At 40.2% G+C, this 23676-nt stretch overlaps 1 pseudogene; it reads left to right on the plus strand.

The window, feature by feature from the left end:
* LOC122004456 overlaps positions 1–23676 on the plus strand; it is a 73703-nt pseudogene that overhangs the window by 39333 nt on the left and 10694 nt on the right.

Consider the following 23676-nt stretch of genomic DNA (forward strand, 5'->3'; position numbering starts at 1 on the left):
TGTCCGTAAGGTGAACGAGTCCTTGATCTTCGGTAGATCACACCCCGGATGACTCCGGCTAATGAAGCTCTCCTTCTCGGTGAAGAAACCTCTCAACAAAGTCTTCAAACAGATTTAAAATGAAGCACACAAGACTTACAGATCACAGTGGCTCAAAGAAAATCGAAGTAAGCTCACAGCCACGAAGATGATGAAGACAGAGTCCAAGAACACAGCAAGCTCTCAACCGAAACACACAGCGTTTTTCTTGCTTCACGTTCTCTGCTTCTCTCCAGCATACACTGCTTCTTATGTCTCTACATTCGATCAGCCTGCACCGGATCGCTGCCAACCTGCACCGAATCCCTGCTGCAAGCTACGGCGTCGCCAATCGCTTCTCTTCCTCTTCTGATTCTCTGAGCTCACACCAATAGAACCACGGTCTTCATTGGTGCCTCTGAGCTCGAACCAATCACCAGGAGTTAAGCCAATCACTGCCTGATCACTGCCAGAAACACAGCCAATCGCAACCTGTAGCCGTTGCTGCTTCAAATGCATTTGACGCAGAGAAAGCAGTGGAAAGATCCTTTGTCTCATTCCTTTGATGAGGCTTAATTTGAAACTAAGCACTGATATGGTACCTGCAACCTGTATCTCCAAAAGACTCACAGCAGAAGGTTAAATAGATATGGGCAAAAAGAAGTGCGAATCAGAAAATATAAGAGAAAACGCATGCACAATGATCTTAACTGTGGATCGGTCAGCAGACCGATCACAGATCCTTGGACCGATCAGACAACAGCCTGATCGGTCTGAGGATGGTCTGATCGGTCGTGGCGACCGATCAGATTGGATGTGGATCGGTCTATAGACCGATCCACCACCCTTTTTCTTCTGCGGCATTTTCTCCTGATCGGTCTACAGACCGATTAGATTGCACTCAGTGTGCTACTGAGTGTTTCCTGATCGGTCACTAGACCGATCAGAGAATTTAGTCTTACTAGATCGGTCTGCGGACCGATCAGTCATCCAAAGTATCACTGGATCGGTCTGTTGACCGATCCAACGCCTATGTGATACTAGGATTGGTCCGAGAACGAGCTACCGAGCCATCTCTGACCTAATCTGGTCCAGAGAACGAGCTCCCGAGCCCTCTCTGACCTAGTCCGGTTCAGAGAACGAGCTCCCGAGCCCTCTCTGACCTAGTATGGTCCAGAGAACGAGCTACCGAGCCCTCTCTGACCTAGTCCGGAGAACGAGCTACCGAGCCCTCTCGAGCCCTCTCTAACCTAGTCCGGAGAACGAGCTACCGAGCCCTCTCCGACTTCGTCCGGTCCAGAGAACGAGCTACCGAGCCCTCTCTGACCTAGTCTGGAGAACGAGCTACCGAGCCCTCTCCGACTTCGCGTGCCAAGTTTCCAACTTGGACTTTTCCCTTCCACTTGATCAACCTTGATCATTAATCAAACCGAGTTTAATTAACATCTGATACAAACTTAAATCCGTGTCAACATCAAAACAACAGCCAGGTCAGACTGTATCAACAATCTCCCCATTTTTGTTGTTTGACAACACGATTTAAGTTTAGATCAGAAATGTTCTTATTTTCATAATTTTAGGGGAATCAAGATTCTCCACCTAAGATGAATACACCACGATGTAAGGAAGTCAATAACGGGAATCAAGATCCTCCCCGTTATCTCCTCCCCTAAAATCAAACCTTCATACATCTCTAAACTTAGATATCCTCTCCCCCTTTGTCAAACACTGAAAAGGTGCGAATGGGGTGATACGACTCAAAAGACTCCCCCTTAACCCATACTGTCTTTTTCTTAATGCACCTAGAATTCCCTCTAAGTGTATTATGAGACAGTAATAAAGAAATAAGAGGCAATCAAGACAAAGCATATGAACAGCATATCAATAGCCAATAGGAAATGACACATAAAGAATGTATCCAGGTCATACAAAAATATCCAACAAAATAGCATCCAAAACACAGACAGCCAAAGTGACAAACAGAATGTATCAATCAATGTCCTCAACAGGAGGAACCTCATCATCATCTGCGGGAGGCACGTAACCCTGAGGCGGCATGCTGGAGCTCGAAGGTGGATGACCCGAGAAATGCTGCGGAGGTGGGTAGTTGCATCACCAACTGCTGACTGCGTAAGTCATCGTAGCGCTGGTCGATCCGAACACGCAGTCCATGGAGCTCAGCAGACAACAGCTCATCGTGCTGATCGAAGCGGCTCTCTAGCTCAGCGATCTGCCAGCGCAGATCAGGATCGGCCTCATCAGCAGCAAGAGGAGGAGCAGCAACCTGTCGAGGAAGTGCCCGTGGTAACTCTCCCAGACCCCTCCCATCCTTCCATCGAACAGTCCCATTCTGTCCCAAGATACCGGACTTGGAAAATGCCCATTTCCCAAGTCTGCAATCCTGTTTGACCATCTTCACTATCCTACCCTTAGAGACATCAATCTGAAGGGTCTCGAGCCAATCTGTAATTATATGCCCATAAGGCATATAAACAGTGGAGCTGCTAGGCTGAGTATATGAGATGATCGAAGAATAGATGCTTGACATGATATCAAAATCGAGACGCCGACGCAAACCATAAAGCATCAGGCAGTGGTATGGTCGGATCTCTGCTAGAGGTTTGGATGTGATTGGAAGAAGACAGTTTGTGACTATCTTAAAAAGAATATAGTCGGGAGGAGATAGTCTCAGAGCTGCAAAAGTAGGAAACTCGACATCCAACTCATCCAGTCCATCCGGTCTAGGGTGTCCAAAGAAATACTCATAGATAGTGTCAGGTGATACATCAAGTGGAGGAGGTAATTGTTCTGGTAAATTAGGATAAATGGGAAAAGGATCTCCTGAACACCTTCGGCAACCTAGATACCCAAAGAATTCTACGATGGAGAAATCGATAGTTCGCTTAGCGACTCTAGTTTTATAAGTACCATCACTGGTCTGATGAAGATTGTTGTAGAATTCAGATACTAGGTCACAGTTGATGTCCCTTTCTAGGTAGACTAACGAGTCAAGTTTATAATATGCCAGGGTTTCGGATACAGAGGGACAAAACTCATCCATGTACTTTCGATCCACAGATCGACATGGGAGTATCTTGAATGTCCTATGTTGAAACGCTTGTTCAAACTGTCGGTTCGGGAATCTCGAAGAAGAGGAAGGTTGAGGTCGGGAGGGTGCCTGGGACTTGGATTTCTCAGTAGATGACTTAGAAGTACCCTCACCGGCTGATTTCTTCCTAAATAGGCCAAAAATGGGACATGATCGGGACAAGTGAGAGTGCACGGGAACCCCAAACAATCAAGAACCAAGACAAGAGACAATATACAGAGATTCAGTGAGAAATGAACCCAAAATGCCAACAATGAACAGATTTCGGGAAGGAAAAAGGAGTTACCTGGGCGCCATTTGAGGCTTTCGGAGAAGATGGAGAGAAGAGTCGGGACTGAGGAGTGGTTCGGCTAGGGTTTTCGGCGTGAAATGAGAGGACGAAGGGGTTAGGGAAAGTTAAAAAGGGTGATCAGATCATAAGATCGGACGACTGTCCGATCAGGAGAAATCCTGACCGATCAGGGAACGTCCTGATCGGTCAGGGAGTGTCCTGATCGGTCGTGGAGACCGATCAGGGAGCTTCCTGATCGGTCCCTGGACCGATCAGATGTGGATCAGTAAGGTCGATGCGTGCCAGTGTCTCTTGATCGATCCCTGGATCGATCAGTGAGCCTTCTGTGGTCAGGGAATGTCCTGATCGATCGTGGAGACCGATCAGGTATCGAACAGAGGTCAAATGAGTCTGGAACTCTCCTGATCGGTCGTGGAGACCGATCAGGCATCATCCTGATCGGTCCCTGGACCGATCAGTGTCTGATAATCAGTGATTTTAGTCTCAGAAATTAGTATCGAAAGTTCTGAAACTTGGTTCAACAACTTCCAAGTTCAGAACCTAGGATCTCAAGAGCCCACAGATTATATTCAGTGATACCAATGAATATTTCCTAATGATGAGCTCTAATGATTTAGAATTATTTAGAGCTCGAAAGTTTCAGACACTTCATAACAAATGTGTTGAATCTCAAAGTTTCAAAACCAGAGAAGTTTGTTTTGTTTGTTTGCTGAAACTATGATCTATAGTGAACCAAGGTAATAAATCTGACTCAGGCTATCGGTTCAAAATATATCCTTGTTATGAGTAGTTACAAGTTTGTCAAAATATATCCAAGTTGCTATTATTTCCTTTAACAACCTATCTTATTATCAATCAAAGTCATGAAATGAATCAAACAATAATATCAATCAACACATCAACCATCAATCATAATTAGATAATTTCTAGGTAAAAGCCCAACCAAGATTCCTTGGTTGGAATATATGAGTAAGATCTAGGAACCAAATACACATGAATTATGTAATGGTCTTCCCCATACTTAATTTATGTCTCTTCAACCTAATTATTCAAGGGATGCATGATACATTTTGAATAATTTGGTTGATCCTAGCATCTCACCCTATTTCTAGCAAACAAAAATATTTTGTTAAACCTTATAGTTTGTGTGAGATGTCCCCAAGTTGCCCAAATTAATTTCCCAATTTCTCTTGTCATTTTAATGGTCCTTATTGATCATGACGTGGTCAAAATGACTTATTGAGCCAAACACATTCCCAATTCCCTCCTTAAATGACTAAATTCATTTTCCGGAAGAGGTTTGGTGAAAATATCGGCTAGGTTTGACTTTGACTCAACATATGTGAGTGCAATGTCTCCCCTAGCTACGTGATCTCTAATGAAGTGATGACACACTTCAATGTGTTTGGTCCTAGAATGATGGACTGGATTTTTCGTTAGGTTTATTGTGCTAATGTTGTCACACAACACTTGCACTCCCTTATATGAAAGTCCATAATCTTCTAGAGTGTGAATCATCCACAACAATTGTGATACACTCTCTCCCATGACAATATATTCAGCCTCGGTCGTGGAGAGAGCAACACAATGTTGCTTCCGACTTGACCAACTAACCAATAATGATCCTAAGAATTGGCAACCCCCACTAGTGCTTTTCCGATCCAATTTGCACCCAGCATAATCGGAGTCGGTATAACCTATCAAGTTAAAAGACTCAGTACGAGGGTACCAAAGACCCACTCTAATTGTGCCCTTGAGATATCTTAGAATTCTCTTAACTGCAGTTAAATGAGATTCCTTGGCACAAACTTGATATCTAGCGCACATGCCCACAGCAAAAAGTATGTCCGGTCGACTAGCTGTGAGATATAGAAGACTACCGATCATGCTTCTATATTGCGTTAGATCAACTGGTTTCCCACTCTAATCATTGTCAAGACGAGTGTTTGTCGCCATTGGAGTGGATACTTCCTTAGAGTCACTCATTTTGAATTTTTTGAGCATCTCTTGAGTGTATTTCGTCTGATGGACATAAATTCCATCTCGAGTTTGTTTGATTTCAAGTCCAAGGAAGAATGTCAATTCTCCTACTAGACTCATCTCAAACTCACTTTCCATGTGAGTGATAAATTCATTCAAATATCCCTTGTTATTTGAGCCACAAATTATGTCATCGACATACACTTGGGCTACAAAAATATTTTCACCATCTCTACGCAGAAATAGTGTTGGATCTATTTGACCTCTCACAAAACCCTTTTCTAGTAGGTAAGTTGACAACCTTTCGTACCAAGCTAGAGGTGCTTGTTTAAGCCCATAAAGAGCTTTCTTGAGCTTGTACACGTGGTTTGGAGCTTCGGTATTCACAAACCCTGGTGGTTGTTCAACATAGACCTCTTCTTGGATGAATCCGTTTAAGAAGGCCGATTTAACGTCCATTTGATAGAGCTTAAAACCTCTATGTGCAGCAAAAGCTAGCATTAAACGAATGGACTCTAATCGTGTCACGGGAGCATAAGTCTCATCATAATCGAGGCCTTCGACTTGACTATAGCCCTTGGCTACAAGTCTCGCCTTGTTTCTTACGACTTCTCCCTTTTGGTTTAACTTATTTTTGAAGACCCATTTAGTTCCAATAATGGTGGTCTTCTTAGGTCTAGGAACTAAGTCCCACACTTGGCTCCTTTCAAATTGACCTAACTCATCTTGCATAGCTATGATCCAATCAGGATCGTGCAATGCCTCATCAACTATTTTTGGTTCAATTTCTGAGATCAAGGCGACCTCATTAGACTCATTTCTAAAGAATGACCTAGTCCTAACCCCTTGTTGGATGTCTCCCACAATTTGGTCTTAGGGATGACTAGTGGCTATCCTAGATTGTCTTGGTGTTGGTGGTGCCTCATGAATGGTCTCACTAGGCACAGGCAAGGACTCAATATCAGGCAAAGGATCAGATTGAGTTCTTTGTTGCCTTTGCTCATCATCATCAGAGTCATCAGGGTCAAATTGAATTTCTCCTACATCCCTTGATTGATCATTTAAGTTAGGGATTTCTTCAGAAGCTACATCAGAGGACTCTTCAATCAATTTAGTCCTATTGTTGTAGACTCGATAGACTTTGCTGGTGAGTGAGTACCCGACCAGTATCCCTTCATCAGCCTTGGCCGAAAATTTTCCAAGATGGTCCTTGGTGTTCAAGATAAACACCTTACAACCAAACACCCTAAGATGTTTAATTGTAGGGGGTTTTCCAAACCAAAGTTCATGGGGAGTCTTCCCTAAAAACCTATGTATCAGGATTCGATTTTGCACATAGCAAGCTGTATTTACAGCTTCAGCCCATAAGTAACTCGGTAGTGAGTACTCATTGAGCATACTTCGTGCAGCCTCTTGTAAGACTCGGTTCTTTCTCTCCACAACTCCATTTTGCTGTGGGGTCCTTGGAGTAGAGAACTCATGCCTATATCCCTTTTCTTGACAGAATTCTAAAAACCTATGATTTTGAAATTCCCCACCATGATCACTTCTAATGGTTTTAATTGTTGTTGATTTTTCATTTTCAGTTCTTCTACAAAAGGAAGTAAAAATATCTATGGTTTGATCCTTAGTTTTCAAAAAGAAAGTCCATGTATACCTAGTAAAGTCATCAATAATCACTAAACAGTATCTACTTCCATTTAATGAAATAATACTACTGCAATCAAACAAATCCATATGTAATAAGTCTAAGGCAGTAGTTGTACTTACAGCTCTTTTACCTTTATGAGGCACTTTAGTTTGCTTACCCTTCTGACATGCATCACACAATTTGGTCTTTTGGTACTTGATGCTTGGTAAGCCTCGCACTAACCCTTTGTTGACCAGCTTCCGGATATTCTTCATGTTCACATGAGCCAACCTCCTATGCCAAAGCCACGATTCTTCTTCTTTTGACATGAAACACTTAGCAAGAGCATTAGTAGCACTTTTAAAAGAAACTTGATAAATGTTATCTACCCTTGTGCCTACTAGTACCGTGTCAAGTGTGTCAATATTTTTGACTAGACATTGACTTGAATGAAACTCAATTGTGTAACCCGTATCACACAATTGACTGCCACTTAGGAGATTAAAAGTCATCCCCTTGACTAGAAGGACATTCTTGATTTGGAGATATTCAGATATATGAATGTCTCCAACTCCTATAACCTTAAGACTACCATTGTTACCAAATGACACATTACCTCTATTTTTGTTTTGAATGGTAGAAAATAGTGACTTGTCCCCGGTCATGTGCTTGGAGCATCCACTATCAACAAACCAAGTTGATAGACGCTCCCCCTTTACCAATGCCTACAAGACACGAAAGATAGATGTTTTAGGTACCCAAATCTTGGGACCTAATGCATCTACAATGAAAGACTTAGGCACCCATGCCTTTGTTACCTTCTTCCTAGTCTCATGAACCCTAGAAACATACGATCTATGAAATTGGGTTCTTGACACTAAAGAAATAAAGCTAGACTCCTTAGGTTGGTATCCTAATCCAGCCTTGTTGTAGACCGCCTTTTGGGCATTTAGAATCATGTCTAGGGTCTTAGAGCTAGTTGAGAATTTTTCAAGCATTTTCTTGAGTTTCTCAACCTCACCCTTCAAGGCCTTGTTCTCATCCTCAAGGACCTCTAGATGTAGGTCATCAACCTCATCTTCCCTAAGGGCCCTCAAGTTTTCTACTTCTTCTTTTAATGATTTATTTTCTGTTTTTGATTTTTTAAGCAAGGTAGACAAATGTGTAATAGTCTTATAGCATTTTTCTAAGTGAGAAGAGGTTACCTCTTCATCATCCGAAGATGATGAAGCCGCGGCTGAAGTGCTTGCGTCCCCATCACTCTCGGACTCGGACTCCTCCCTTGCCATGAGTGTCAGTTGCCGAGTACTCTTCTCCTTCTTCTCTTCCTCCTCCGATGAGCTTGAGGAAGATTCATCCCAAGTGGCCTTGAGAGCTTTCTTCTTCTTGGCTCTTTCCTCCTTCTTTTTTAGCTTTGGACACTCGCTCCGATAGTGTCCTTTCTTGCTACACTCATAGCAAGTAACGTTAGACTTATCAATATTTTGATCTACAGTTTTACCTTTGTATCTCCTACTTCTTCTCATGATCCTCCTCACAAAATTTGCCATCTCGCTTGATGATGATCCACCTTCATCATCGGACTCGGAGGAGGATGAAGATAAAGGAATCTCTTTCTCCTTCTTCTTTTCTTTCTTTCTTCTCCCATCCTTGCTCTTTTCTCCTGCAACCAAAGCTATACCTTTCTCCTTTTGACCTTTGTTAGCAAGTTCATGAAGTTTCATTTCACAAAAGAATTCATCTAACTTTATAATTGAAAGATCCTTAGAGACCTTGTAGGCATCTACCATAGATGACCACAAGGCACTCCTCGGAAAGGCTTTTAGAGCGTACCTTACAAGATCGCGATTCTCCACGCGTTCATCCACGGAATGGAGACCATTGATGATCTCTTTGAACCTCCCATGTAGTTCACTTACCATTTCATTTTCCTTCATGGTGAGATTTTGTAGTTGATTCAAGAATAGGTCCCTCTTGGCTATCCGAGAATCTCGAGTTCCTTCTTGGAGCTCGATAAGCTTGTTCCATAAATCTTTTGCACTCGAGAATGGACCTACCTTGACGAGTTGGTCCTTGGCAATCCCACATTGTAAGGTGACTACCGCCTTGGCATCGGCTTGCCCTTTACGAGTTTGTTCGGTAGACCACCTTGATGAATCGAGTTCCTTATCTTCTTCGTCCTTCGGTGGTGTGAATCCTTCCTTGACCGAGAACCACATGGAGATATCAGTCTTGAGGTAATACTCCATGCGGCTCTTCCAATACTGGAAATCTGCTCCATCGAAGAAGGGTGGTCTGTTGGTGCTGAATCCTTCCTTCATGGCCATCTTCTTGCTCCTTAGGATGTTAGTCCAGATGAAGAGCACCAGACTCTGATACCACTTGTTGGGATCTTAGATGGCTAGATGGGGGGGTGAATAGCCTCTTAAAAACTTAAACACAAATTTCTACAAAGAAACTTGTTAGCACAGCGGAATTAGGAAACTAAAACAAAGAGGAAATAAGCACACTAACACACAGATTTACGAGGTTCGGGGATAACTTGCCCCTACTCCTTGGCGTGTCCGTAAGGTGGACGAGTCCTTGATCTTCGGTAGATCACACCCCGGATGACTCCGGCTAATGAAGCTCTCCTTCTCGGTGGAGAAACCTCTCAACAAAGTCTTCGAACAGATTTAAAATGAAGCACACAAGACTTACAGATCACAGTGGCTCAAAGAAAATCGAAGTAAGCTCACAGCCACGAAGATGATGAAGACAGAGTCCAAGAACACAGCAAGCTCTCAACCGAAACACACAGCGTTTTTCTTGCTTCACGTTCTCTGCTTCTCTCCAGCATACACTGCTTCTTATGTCTCTGCATTCGATCAGCCTGCACCGGATCGCTGCCAACCTGCACCGAATCCCTGCTGCAAGCTACGGCGTCGCCAATCGCTTCTCTTCCTCTTCTGATTCTCTGAGCTCACACCAATAGAACCACGGTCTTCACTGGTGCCTCTGAGCTCAAACCAATCACCAGGAGTTAAGCCAATCGCCGCCTGATCACTGCCAGAAACACAGCCAATCGCAACCTGTAGCCGTTGCTGCTTCAAATGCATTTGACGCAGAGAAAGCAGTGGAAAGATCCTTTGTCTCATTCCTTTGATGAGGCTTAATTTGAAACTAAGCACTGATATGGTACCTGCAACCTGTATCTCCAAAAGACTTACAGCAGAAGGTTAAACAGATATGGGCAAAAAGAAGTGTGAATCAGAAAATATCAGAGAAAGCGCATGCACAATGATCTTAACTGTGGATCGGTCAGCTGACCGATCACAGATCCTTGGACCGATCAAACAACAGCCTGATCGGTCTGAGGATGGTCTGATCGGTCGTGGCGACCGATCAGATTGATGGATCGGTCCAGACCGATCCACCACCCTATTACTGCGGCATTTTCTCCCGATCGGTCTACGCATAGATTACACTCGATGTGCTCGAGTGTTTCTGATCGGTCTGACCGATCGATTACTCGATGTGCTCGAGTGTTTCGATCGGTCACCGGCCGATCGGAGAATAGTCTTACTAGATCGGTGCGGACCGATCGGTCATCCAATATCCTTTGGATCGGTGCATTGGCCGATCCAAGCGCTATGTGATACTAGGATTGGTCCGAGAACAAGCTACCGAGCCCTCTCTGACCTAATCTGGTCCAGAGAACGAGCTCCTGAGCCCTCTCTGACCTAGTCCGGTTCAGAGAACGAGCTCCCGAGCCCTCTCTGACCTAGTATGGTCCAGAGAACGAGCTACCTAGCCCTCTCTGACCTAGTCCGGAGAACGAGCTACCGAGCCCTCTCCGACTTCGTCAGGTCTAGAGAATGAGCTACCGAGCCCTCTCTGACCTAGTCCGGAGAACGAGCTACCGAGCCCTCTCCGACTTCGTCAAGTCCAGAGAATGAGCTACCGAGCCCTCTCTGACCTAGTCCAGAGAACGAGCTACCGAGCCCTCTCCGACTTCGTCCGGTCCAGAGAACGAGCTACCGAGCCCTCTCCGACCTAGTCTGGAGAACGAGCTACCGAGCCCTCTCCGACTTCGCGTGCCAAGTTTCCAACTTGGACTTTTCCCTTCCACTTGATCAACCTTGATCATTAATCAAACCGAGTTTAATTAACATCTGATACAAACTTAAATCCGTGTCAACATCAAAACAACAGCCAGGTCAGACTGTATCAACACCTAGAATGCGGGATGCCTCACCTAAGTCCTTCATTAAGAAACAACTCCCTAGCCAGGTCTTGACAGACTGAAGCATAGGGATGTCCTTCCCAATGAGTAGTATGTCATCCACATACAATATGAGGAAGACAACTATATCCCCTACAACCTTCTTGTAGACACAAGGCTCATCTTCGTTCTTGATGAAACCAAACTGTTTGATTGCATCATCGAATCGAAGATTCCAGCTCCGAGAAGCTTGCTTTAGTCCATAAATGGACCTATGCAGCTTGCATACTCTGCTAGTATGCTGTGGATCTACAAAACCCTCAGGTTGTGTCATGTACACATCCTCGAGCAGGTTTCCATTCAGAAACACGGTTTTGACATCCATCTGCCATATCTCATAGTCATGGTAGGCTGCAATAGCAAGCATGATCCGAATGGACTTAAACATCGCTATTGGAGAAAAGGTCTCATCATAGTCAATACCATGAATCTGCTTGAAACCTTTAGCTACTAAGCGACCCTTATAGATAAGTCCATCCATGTCAGTCTTTCTCTTAAAGACCTACTTACACCCAATGGGTTTTACCCCTTCAGGTGGATCAACCAAAGTCCATACTTGGTTGTTGTACATGGATTCCATTTCGGATCTCATGGCCTCTAGCCATTTCTCGGAATCTGGTCTCATCATAGTTTCCTGATAGGTGGTAGGCTCATCCTCTATGAGCATAACGTCATCATGGTCAGACAAGAGAAATGAGTATCTCTCAGGCTGACGACGTACCCTATCAGACCTGCGAAGAGGTATGTCTACTTGAACCGGTTGTTGTTCCTCAACTCCTTGTGGAACAACATCATCCACAACACTTTGTGGTTCCAGTTCAATTTCCATCGAGGGATCAGTGCTATTGTTCGCATCTTGAACTTCTTCAAGATCGAACGCGCTCCCACTAGTCTTTCTAGAAACAAAGTCCCTTTCTAGAAAGACCCCGGTCTTTGCCACAACTACCTTGTGCTGACTGGGAATGTAGAAGTAATATCCCTTAGTTTCCTTGGGATATCCGATGAAATAGCACTTGTCGGATTTGGGTCCTAATTTGTCTGAGACTTGACATCGTATGTAAGCCTCACAGCCACAAATCCTCATGAAAGACACCTGGGCATCTCTCCCAGTCCATATCCTATATGGTGTCTTTATCACGGCCTTGGATGGAACTCGGTTGAGAATGAAAGCTGCCGTGTCTAGAGCATATCCCCATAGATATGTCGGAAGATTTGTGTGACTCATCATAGATCGTACCATATCTAATAAGGTACGATTCCTCCTTTCGGACACACCATTCCACTGTGGTGTTCCAGGAGGAGTGAGTTGGGATAGAATCCCACACTCAGTTAGGTAGTCACGAAACTCATGGCTTAAGTATTCACCACCTCGATCTGATCGAAGTATCTTAATACTCTTGCCAAGCTGGTTCTATACTTCATTCTTGAATTCTTTGAACTTTTCAAAGGATTCGGACTTATGTGTCATCAAGTACACATAACCGTATCTACTGAAGTCATCAGTAAATGTGATGAAGTATCTATAACCGCCTCTAGCAGCGACATTGAAAGGGTCACATACATCACTATGTATGAGTCCTAACAAATCAGTCGCTCTCTCGCTGTGCCCACTAAAGGGAGTCTTGGTCATCTTGCCTCGTAGGCATGACTCGCATATCTCATATGATTCAAAATCAAATGAGTCCAGCATACCATCCTTATGGAGCTGGGATAAGCGCTTGTCATTTATATGACCTAAGCGACAGTGCCAGAGATAGGTGTGGTTCATATCGTTCGATTTGAACCTCTTGGTACTAACGTTATAGATAGAGCTCTCAAGGTCTAGAATGTAGAGTCCGTTCATCAGATGTGCACTACAATAGAACATATCGTTTAAATAGACAGAACAACATTTGTTCTTTATTATAAACGAGAATCCTTTCTTGTCTAAACAAGAAACTGATATAATGTTCTTAGTCAATGCAGGCACATAACAACAATCGTCTAACTCTAGTATAAGCCCAGAGGGCAGAGATAGAAAATAAGTCCCTACAGCAACAGCAGCAACCCGTGCTCCATTGCCTACTCGTAGGTCTATCTCGCCCTTTGTCAATGCTCTGCTATTTCTTAGTGCTTGTACATTAGTACAAATGTGCGAAGCACATCCGGTATCTAATACCCACGACGAAGAAATAGAGAGGTTGACTTCTATAACATTTATACCTGAAGTAGAAATCTTATTTCTCTTCTTGTTAAGATCTTCTAGGTCTCCTGTGAAGTTCCTCTTCCAGTGCCCTGCTTGTCCTTGATATAGTTGACGAAGATGTTCAACCATATCGTAAGCACACATCAACTCATGTTGCTTCTGAAGCTCAGAGTTCATGGTTGCGAGCATTAGACAGGACACATCTAATGCGTCATCTTGATGCTTCTTGTAAGCATCCCGGTCAACTCGCGTGGCAGTGGCAGGAGGAGCCTCCGGAATGGGCTGCTCCAGAACGTACAGTTTACGTTCCTGAGTGAGAACTATTCTCACTACAACAAAAACTGCAAACGACAACGGATATTATCCGTTGTCGTAGGGTAAAAAAACCGTTGTAACTGAGGGTGTTGTAGAATGTATTACCCTACGACAACGGTTTTGAATCCGTTGTCTTTGTACATATTTGACAACGGTTTTTATCCGTTGTTGTTTATATGCCCAAAATTTGGCTACGAAGGATACGACAACGTTTTAAAACCGTTGTGGTAGATAATTTCAACAACAGAAATAAACCGTTGTGGTAGATACGTTTTACAACAGATATACACTGTTGTGGTAGATAATATTTGACATGTTTTGTTTTTTTTAACAACAGTTTTAATATATTTTACAACGGATAAAACCGTTGTCTTTTAGCACTTTTTACAAAAACAATTCGTTGTGGTTTACCTAGTTTTTACAACATTTTTAACTGTTGTCTTTAATGTTCATTAATACCAAACAACCAATCTTATTTTACTATAAGCAAACCACCAATACAAAACTAAATATTTACTACATTAAATCCAAAATAAACATCCATATATAATTCATCTTGTAGCCACATATACAAAAATATACAAAATGAGTTGTTACTCATCAAAATACACATGTTTTCCATTACACTAAATCACATGTTTCTCCTTTGCTGTTGTCCATATGGATTTTAATTTACAAGATAGCAAGGCAAGCTACATCTAACAAAGCTCACATCTTGCATCAAAAAAACTCAAGCCGTCTCACGAATTGGCAGACCTGCAAGAGAAAAATGAACAATGCTAATAAGTAAAAATAGAGAACTCAGACTTTTGCTAGGGAAGTTCTGATGCATGAGGAACCTATCATGATGTCATCTATGTCTCTCTTAAAAATTTTACAAAAATTTATTATTGTATTTAACTAGCAACTAAAAAAGATGATAAAAAAAAAGATTAGTATCACTCATACGCCTAGATTTAACTGACAGTGGATTTTGGCATTGGTTGGTGATCACTAAATATCATCTGCATTGATAAGATATTACTCCTAACAGTGGTAGTAGAATGAAGAAGGAAGATAGTGAGCTTGTAGCAATGGAAATCAGAACTATCCACAACCATAGATGTATGCAAATGTGATATAACCATTATTTTGTGTCTATAATTATGAATTAAACTTCCACATCATAGCAATGCAGTAGTGAGGCAAACATCGTTTCTAACTATCGAAACCATGCACCTTATTAAAGAGTAAATTTAAGTTACCCTTTATAATAGTGGTCATGATTTCATGAAACATAGTGCAAGTTTAAAACCAGCATAAAATGTACCAGAGAATGTATATAGTGAAAAGGTATTATTACCTTTAGAAACTGAACTAAGATATTGTTGTTGTGGCATAGGAGTTGATTTCTGCCAAAGTTTCTAGGAGCAGTGATATCTAGCTTAGCATAGTTTACTAAATAATTAGCACTACATGCAGCTAACATTATTTAAGTGAACTATCATGCAAGATCAATAGAATCCATGCAAAGCGCATTACATCCATTAACATCTTGAAACAAAATATTCATGCAATTTTCTGTGCCATTTTCCAAACTGCATTACCTTTGAGACTTGGTAGGCACAATATGCTTTTCCATTTTGCAAGTCACAAGTTGCCAGGAGCTGCAAATTGATCTGCAATAAACAAACCCATCACAAAAGCATAAGTGAAAGTAAAAAACATGCAAAGCCTATCCAATTAAAACTTGAACCAAAAGAATTGGATCATCATGATGAGTTATGGTAGGGTGAATTGTTTGTAGAGGTAAAACAATTCCACAAATTCCTCAAAATAGAAATCACATACGCACAGCTTTAATAATTACATACGACACCTAAAAGAACCAAAGTGTCAATCAAATAAGTGTAGATTAAGAGCTATAATATTCACTACATTCCAGCTGGGAAAAATAGATTTTTCATTCCCATTTCATCAATACAAAGAGAAAATCTAACTGCAACTGCAGTATAAAGAGCAAAACAAGAAAATCTAACTGGAAAAAATAGCTGCAAACTCATTGCAATGCATAGGCAATTTACACTGCTCGTCCATGCAAAAGTATATAGAGCAAACTATTAAGAAATCAAACTACAGTATATAGATGTTTTGTATATCAATATACTATGAATCATACACGAAATGCCTTTACAAGCTCTTCATTTCATTATTCTCAAGGAATCACTAACATGCATATAGATTAACATAGTTGTGCTTGATGAAGCATCATAATTGTCATTCGCGCTTGTAAACAAGAAACAATAATAAATTATAGGAGGAAAAACAAGATGAAGTCATGACATATAGACGAAAACCATAAGGAGAATACAAATAAGAAGCAATTGTTTTCACAACTAAATAAGCTACTCACACAACCCAGCCATATTAATTTTGGACCACAAAGAGAGGCAATAAATAAGGAAAATGTCAACTAATTATGCTCATGGTAGAAATGCAGAATTATTGGCAGTAAGGAATGACAATCAATAAGTCATGGAGTCACAAATAAAGTGTTCAACCATCTTTTGAAGTCTAGAAATTTATACCTAGTAATGAATATAGTCTAGTACGCAATCCGCCCATTCGGATCGCACTTCGTCAATTTCTTCGTTGGAGTAAATTGTTTTCTTGAACTGTTAACAAACCCAGATTAATTTAATAAAAAAATCAGTAATGAAGAAGCAAAGTCAAATATGGGGATTGATCGAGAAAATTGAGAATATGTCAAATATTACCATTGAGCTAAGTGAATCCATCTCGCCGGTAGCATTTCCTTCAATAATTTCTCTCATAAATTTCATCACATAAAACCCACATTGTTTAGCATCAGGTTGTCGAGGACCCTATGTTAACAAAAAGTTATCAACGAATAATGCACAATTAAATAGTTTTAAATTAATCACAAGTAAACATATGTGTGTCTATAAAATATACAAACCTTTACGACTTCCCACATAGGCTTCTTTTTCCCTTTCCTTTGCTTGTTCGAATTGAACAATTTCAAGCTCCTTTGTACAACAAGAGTTGACAAATTCCTCAAAATTAAATTAAATGCTTAATTAAAAAACAAATATGTACTCACATATCCACTACATATTTCCAGTCCTCATAACGATTGCGATGATTAAGTGAATCGAACAAATAAACCATCTCCACATAAGGGTCGATGACAGTCAAAATCCAATGACAACTATGTACAAAACAGATAGTCAATGCATAAATTCAATAGAATTGTTGAAATAAATCTATTAAAAATGAAATTGTAATATTTATTTACCCAACATTGTGAGGTGCCAAAACTAGCTGATTTTTTGTTGCACCACTCAGCCTATCAGCCAACACACTTGCCCAGTTATTCAAGTATTCAGTCTTTTCATTTTTGTCAAGTTTAGATACATATGGCATTACTGGAAGTGTTTGTGGATCCACAAATCTGAACTTATCGACCTTGTTTTCTTTTTTCATCTTTTTGAAGAGAAACCTTCCATTCAAGCAAAAAAATGTTAGCCTGTTAATACAAATAAAATGAAGAAAATGAGTGATGTGAAAACTTACCACATGTAAGCAACCAGACAATTAGCAGATATTGGCTCCAACTCATAAATAGGTGTGATGTCTTCAATGTTCACTAGCAGTTCATACTCATGGTCAAAGAAATCAGGATCAAAAACAATTGATATAGTTTTTTCGGGGCTATCCAAAACACGCATAGAGTAACAGTACAATAAATGTAAGGACCGTGGCACATTTGATGGCAAGACAGGATTACTTCTTTTTGCAACACTTTTCTTCCTTTGAGGCTTCTACAAATTGCAAATGTAAATATGTTAGTAGAAAGTTTTATCTCTTATGTTCAGCATCTTTCTGAACAACCCTTTAATTGGGATTCAAAAACCATCAATGTTCTTGTTCATGCATGTAACCTCAATGTACAGATTACATGTGTGTGCTAGCTCTTATATATCTTGTATTACTAAATTGTATCCAACAAATACGTACAACCTTCAATCAAAAGCTAAGAAGGTTTGGTTGGAAAAATCCAGCTAAACAACTATGCCAAGCAAATGAGTAAAAAATCAGAAAACCATACATGTAACCAAATCAGAAGCTGGAAATTTGTGGTTGCTGAAATGATTCCTCAAAAATTCCCACTGAAGAATTAAATTTGTACTCACAATGTGGTGGCCGAATGAGTCAGAAAGTTACCTCATTTTTCATCACTACCCAACGTGCAGGCCAAGCAACATGGGTCCCAATTGCACCACCAATGGTGTCACATTCATTTGGAATGGGAAAGGGCAACCTTGCTGAATTCTCCACAACCTCATCAATCGAGACGCGCATGCAATTCATGGGTAACAGGACACCATGAAGTAATTTTCCATCCCCATTGGCATGAATAACTGTACCATAGGCCACAATATTGGACTTTGATTCCAGTGACAGTGCAACTGGCATACCCTAGAAGACAATCAATCATGTCACACATTGATGGACTCATTATTGAAAATAATATTAAGTATCCACAATTAAATACATATATACCTGCAAAAACTCAGTCTTGCTTAAAACTTGCATGTCCTCATCATTCAAAATTTTACTCTTCTCTGGTTTGATCTTATCCTCACTCGTGGTAGGCAACTTCACCGAGCAACTACCTTTCTCCTCAAACTCAAAGTCGCATCCACCCTTTTTGAACATTTCTTCAAGTTTCTGTATGCGTGTATCTTGTTCTACTATCCGTGCACTTTGTTCTGAGATTAGCTTCTTTGCATCTAACAACTCCTTTTGATGATGAAGGATTAAGTCACCATCCTGCAGAGTAGTATTCCAGATTTTGGAAACATTAAAATAGATTGTTGGAGTAATATGACCTCCAATCCCCCTAACACGCCCAGCATGTTCTTCAGAATCTAGTGCGTTTGTGAGGAAATCTTTCCTAGCCCCTTCAAAGCGCAGCGTCCTCTCCTTTTTTTGTTGAACGTAATCATCCTAACATGCCCAGACAAACAAAATAGTTACTAACAACAAAATTAATCAATAAAAAATAGTTATTTTTCATGTATCACATACAATCTTTTTTGCTGTAATTTTGAGATCATCGCCTTCAAATTCACCCTCCTTATTGGCTCGTCCTCTCTTCCAAACAATAGCTTGATTTATATCATCATCATTACATAATCAGATGCCTACAAAAAAAAATGAATCACGCCCTGTTCCTACAAAATCAGATTCAAAATAAACCACCAGCTTCAACATACTCACAATTTCGTCAGCGAAACGTGCATATCCTTTACGGGACAGTCGATGAGGGTATACATTCTGCCTTCTTCTATTCTTTTGTTCATCACTTACTCTCTACTTAAAAATTAAAATCAATTAAGTTCACTATCAACATTCAAAATATATATATATATGAACTTTAATGCAAATTGTCTGTGGTGTAGAGAAAAAATAGCAATCTATGGAAGGTTCAAGGAAACAAACAGTTAGAGAACCCTTAGTCTTAGAATTACACAAGGAAACAATTAATGTTATCTGTTAGAAGTATTGTTATAACAATACTTCTCTCTTCTATTAAGAAACAAAGCAAATAAAAGAGAGATAATGTTATCTAAGCCATTATCAAAAACATATTGCTTGTTTCTTCGACTTTATGTTATCACAAAAGTAAAGATTTCAGAAAGGAGTAAAAGTATGAACCCTAGCATCGAGTAGATTTGCATAAGATAAAAACCCCCTAGTATGGGTTTTTTCAGAAGGTGGAGAACTGGAAATTTTAAAACTGACAGCGAATAAATGAATCACACTATGTTAAATAAAGATCCTATTGTAGAACATCAGTTAAGGACCATTAGGACTATCTTCTAAAAATTAAAATCAATTATGAATCTTACCTTGAAGTCGGGAGACATGCGAGTTATTACAAAGGAACTCCAATCCTCTTGTGAAATACCATAGCCAATCGGGGGATCTTTCAACTCATCAGGTTTATCTAGCTTGCTGAAAACAAACTTTTGAGTGAGAAAAGCTTTATATTGACGCCATTTATTATTTGTTGAATTTAAACATCCTTTCCTCCAAGTTGGGTCAATATTGTACGTCAGCTGTAAAAACACATAAAAAATTAACAAGAACGTTAAATATAGCATAACCATTCTATCGCTCATTTAAGTTCTCAAAGCATTCTAACTTACATTCACCGATTCCCATATTAACTCTTTAACATCATTTGGCACCTGCTTCCATGATTTGTAAGTTATTGAGATCTTTTCTCGCACGAGAACGCCAATGTAGCTTTGCATTTCACCCGTAAATTCTCCAACTGGCTGTCCAATTTTATTGAAGCTAACATCCTTTTTAATTCCTTGGACCCTTAGCCTAACAAGCCTATCCAAACGTGTACGCCCCCTCGATGTTCTAGTTGACTCCGTTTCTGTAGATTTCATTGAAGATTGACCCTCGCAACTATTGTTAGTGGCAGAATAAGAAGAACTTTCTTTAGCCTTCTGAATCCTCAGTAATCTCTTTGCATTAGCGGCCATATTGTCCACATCCAAATTCTGATGAGAACCCTATTTCCTGCAAAAGGCAGCAACCTGTTAGGCATTTAATTTATAGAGAAAATAAAGCGAGAATGAAGACAAATGATAGTTATATTACAATAAGAATAAATATGTTAACAAAATAGATCAACAAATAAAATTTACACACATGTTAAACAATAGATTACACTTAATTATTGTCAATCCATGTCCCATCACAGTCTTCACGAACGCATGATGGTTCATTTTCATCTATGGCGTCAACGTCCATTGATTCCATTGATATAAACCCTCCTGTGAAACTTGGATAGTGGATTGTAGCATTTTCTAACTCATCACCATTTATGTATTCCATGTGATCCCTAGTAGGAGTGGCAAGTACAACATGCCAGGCAGGATCTTGAGGATCTTCAATGTAGAATATCTGCTTTGCTTGACTCCCTAAGATAAAAGAGTCAGATTTAAATCCAATTCTGTTGAGGTTTACCAACGTGAAACCAAGGTCATCAACTTTAATACCAGTATTATTCTCAACCCAATTACATTTAAACATCGGAACTTGAAAATTGTGATAATCGAGTTCCCAAATTTCTTGAATAACTCCATAGAAAGTCATGTCTGACACAATTGGATTTTTGTCCTTCGCACTAGCAACTTGCATTGTCTGTGCAACTAAGCTTACTCCGGAGTTTTGAATAGCTCGTGTATCATCGCGCTCTTTTGTATGATACGTAACTCCATCAATCAAATAACTAGAGTACTTCAACACTTGATTGCTAGGTCCACGCGCTATCCACTTCAATCTTTCTGATATTTGAGAGCTGGAATTGCCAACTGCTCTCACACGATCACGTAACCACCCAATAAACGTCCGGTTATGCTCATCTTGTAGCCACTTTTTGGATTTGGCTTTATGAGGAAAGCTTGAGTTCAAAAATTCCATGTGCTCCCTAATGAACAGATTAGGGATAAGTTAACTAATGGAATACTAATAAGTTAATTAGTAGAATGTTAGAACAGTGCAATAAATATAAATAAGTAAGAGAATTACTCGATATAAGGATCAACGTCAACATCATTTTCCAAGACATAACGATGTGCTTGATGCAACTCATCATGACAAGTTGAGTGTAATATTGAGCTAGATAGAGGCCTAGTAAGTTGTACTTGCTGATACCTTGATGGGATCCCAATTGTATGCACACTAGACATGTAATCCGAGCAAAATTCCACAGCCTCTTCAGCAATATAACATTCGGCTATACACCCTTCAGGACGATTGTGATTTCGCACATACCCTTTCAAGATCTTCATGAATCTTTCAAATGGGTACATTTGCCTATACCAAACCGGTCCACACAATTTGACCTCCCGTACAAGATGAACAGTTAAATGAATCATTATATCAAAAAAAGATGGGGAAAAATATTTTTCAAGCAAACACAACACTGTCACAATCTCTCTTTGCAAATCATTCAACTTCGAGACATCTATCACTTTATTACATAGCACGTTGAAGAAGCCACAAAATCTAGTGATAGTATCTCTAACATGTTTAGGCAAGACATCACGGATGGCGACTGAAAGTAATTGTTGCATCAAAGTGTGATAGTCATGTGACTTAAGGCCAATAAGTTTCAAGTCTTTCATCGACACCAGATTTTTAACATTGGATGAATATCCTGTGGGGACCTTTATTCCAAACAAAGATTTGCAAAGTTTTCTTTTCTCATCCTTACTTAGTGTATAACAAGCCGCTGGCAAAAAGGTTTTCTTCTCCCCCATCTTTGGTGCCAAATCAATCCTCAAATTCATCTCCACAAGGTCTAATCTTGCAGCTACTCCATCCTTTGATTTTCCAGGAATGTCAAGCAAAGTACCGATCAGACTTTCACATACATTTTTTTCAATATGCATTACATCAAGAACATGCCGAACATGTAGATGTTTCCAATAATCAAGTTCAAAGAATATAGATTTCTTTTTCCAGCATGATACAGTTTCACCTTGCTTTAACTTAACCTTCCCATTTGCTTTTCCCGAACGATAATTAATTCTTTCAACTCGATCCAAAATTTCATGGCCAGTTAATGGTTTCGGTGCAGGGTTAAGCTCTGCGTTCCCATTAAATGCTTTTTTTTGCCTTCGATAAGGATGATTTGTAGGAAGAAATCTTCTATGGCCTGTATAACTCATTTTTCTACTATGCTTCAACCTTGTCGAATATGTTTCTTCACCACAAATAGGACATGCACAATATCCTTTCACAACACAACCTGACATGTTCCCATATGCAGGAAAATCATTGATTGTCCATAGTAAGACAGCCCTAAGTAAGAATTTCTCTTCTCGACATCCATCATATGCATCAACACCTATATCCCATAATCTTTTTAAGTCATCGATCAAAGGTGCTAAGTAAATGTCAATATCATTTCCCGGTTGTTTGGGACCTGAAATCAACAAAGTCAGCATCATAAATTTTCTCTTCATACACAACCATGGAGGAAGGTTGTAAGTGATCATCACAACTGGCCAACAACTATATGCAGAACTCATCAAACTATGGGGATTGATCCCGTCTGCTGATAAGGCCAATCTAAGATTTCTAGGTTCAGCAGCAAAATCTGGCCACTTGTGATCCACTACTTTCCAAGCGGGCGCATCAGCCGGATGACGCAAGTAACCGTCAAGTACTCTTTTATCAGCATGCCAAGTTAAATCCTTACATATCTCCTTGTTCCGAAATAATCTTTGAAATCTTGGAATAGGCGGGAAGTACCAGAGGACCTTTGCTGGAACTCCATTTATCATACCTTTTTTACCCAACTTCCACCTAGACATCCCACATATAGGACAATTAGTCAAATTCTCATGCTCCTTCTGGTATAAGATACAATCATTAGGGCAAGCATGAATTTTCATATAATGCATCCCTAATGCACATAAGCTTTTCTTTGCATCATACAATGATGAAGGCAATTCATTATCATCAGGAAGCATTTCTCCAAACAAACTTAGTAAATCTGTGAAACTTTTGTCACTCCAACTATATTTTGCCTTCAAGTTATACAATTTCACAAGTGCAGATAACTTTGTAAATTTGGCACACCCCGGATATAAAGGTTTATCAGCATCTTCAAGTAGCTTATGAAATTGGTTTGGATTCTCTGCATAACTATCAAATGCAGCATGTACCATATCAATAGGTTCATCGCCAAAAGATTTCTGTTCATCTTTCATTGAGTTATTGTATTCAGTCTTTTCACCATGCCAAATCCATTTATGGTATGTTAAATCTATACCATTACAACACA

This window comes from Zingiber officinale, chromosome 7B, assembly GCF_018446385.1.
Source record: "Zingiber officinale cultivar Zhangliang chromosome 7B, Zo_v1.1, whole genome shotgun sequence".
Taxonomy (NCBI): domain Eukaryota; kingdom Viridiplantae; phylum Streptophyta; class Magnoliopsida; order Zingiberales; family Zingiberaceae; genus Zingiber; species Zingiber officinale.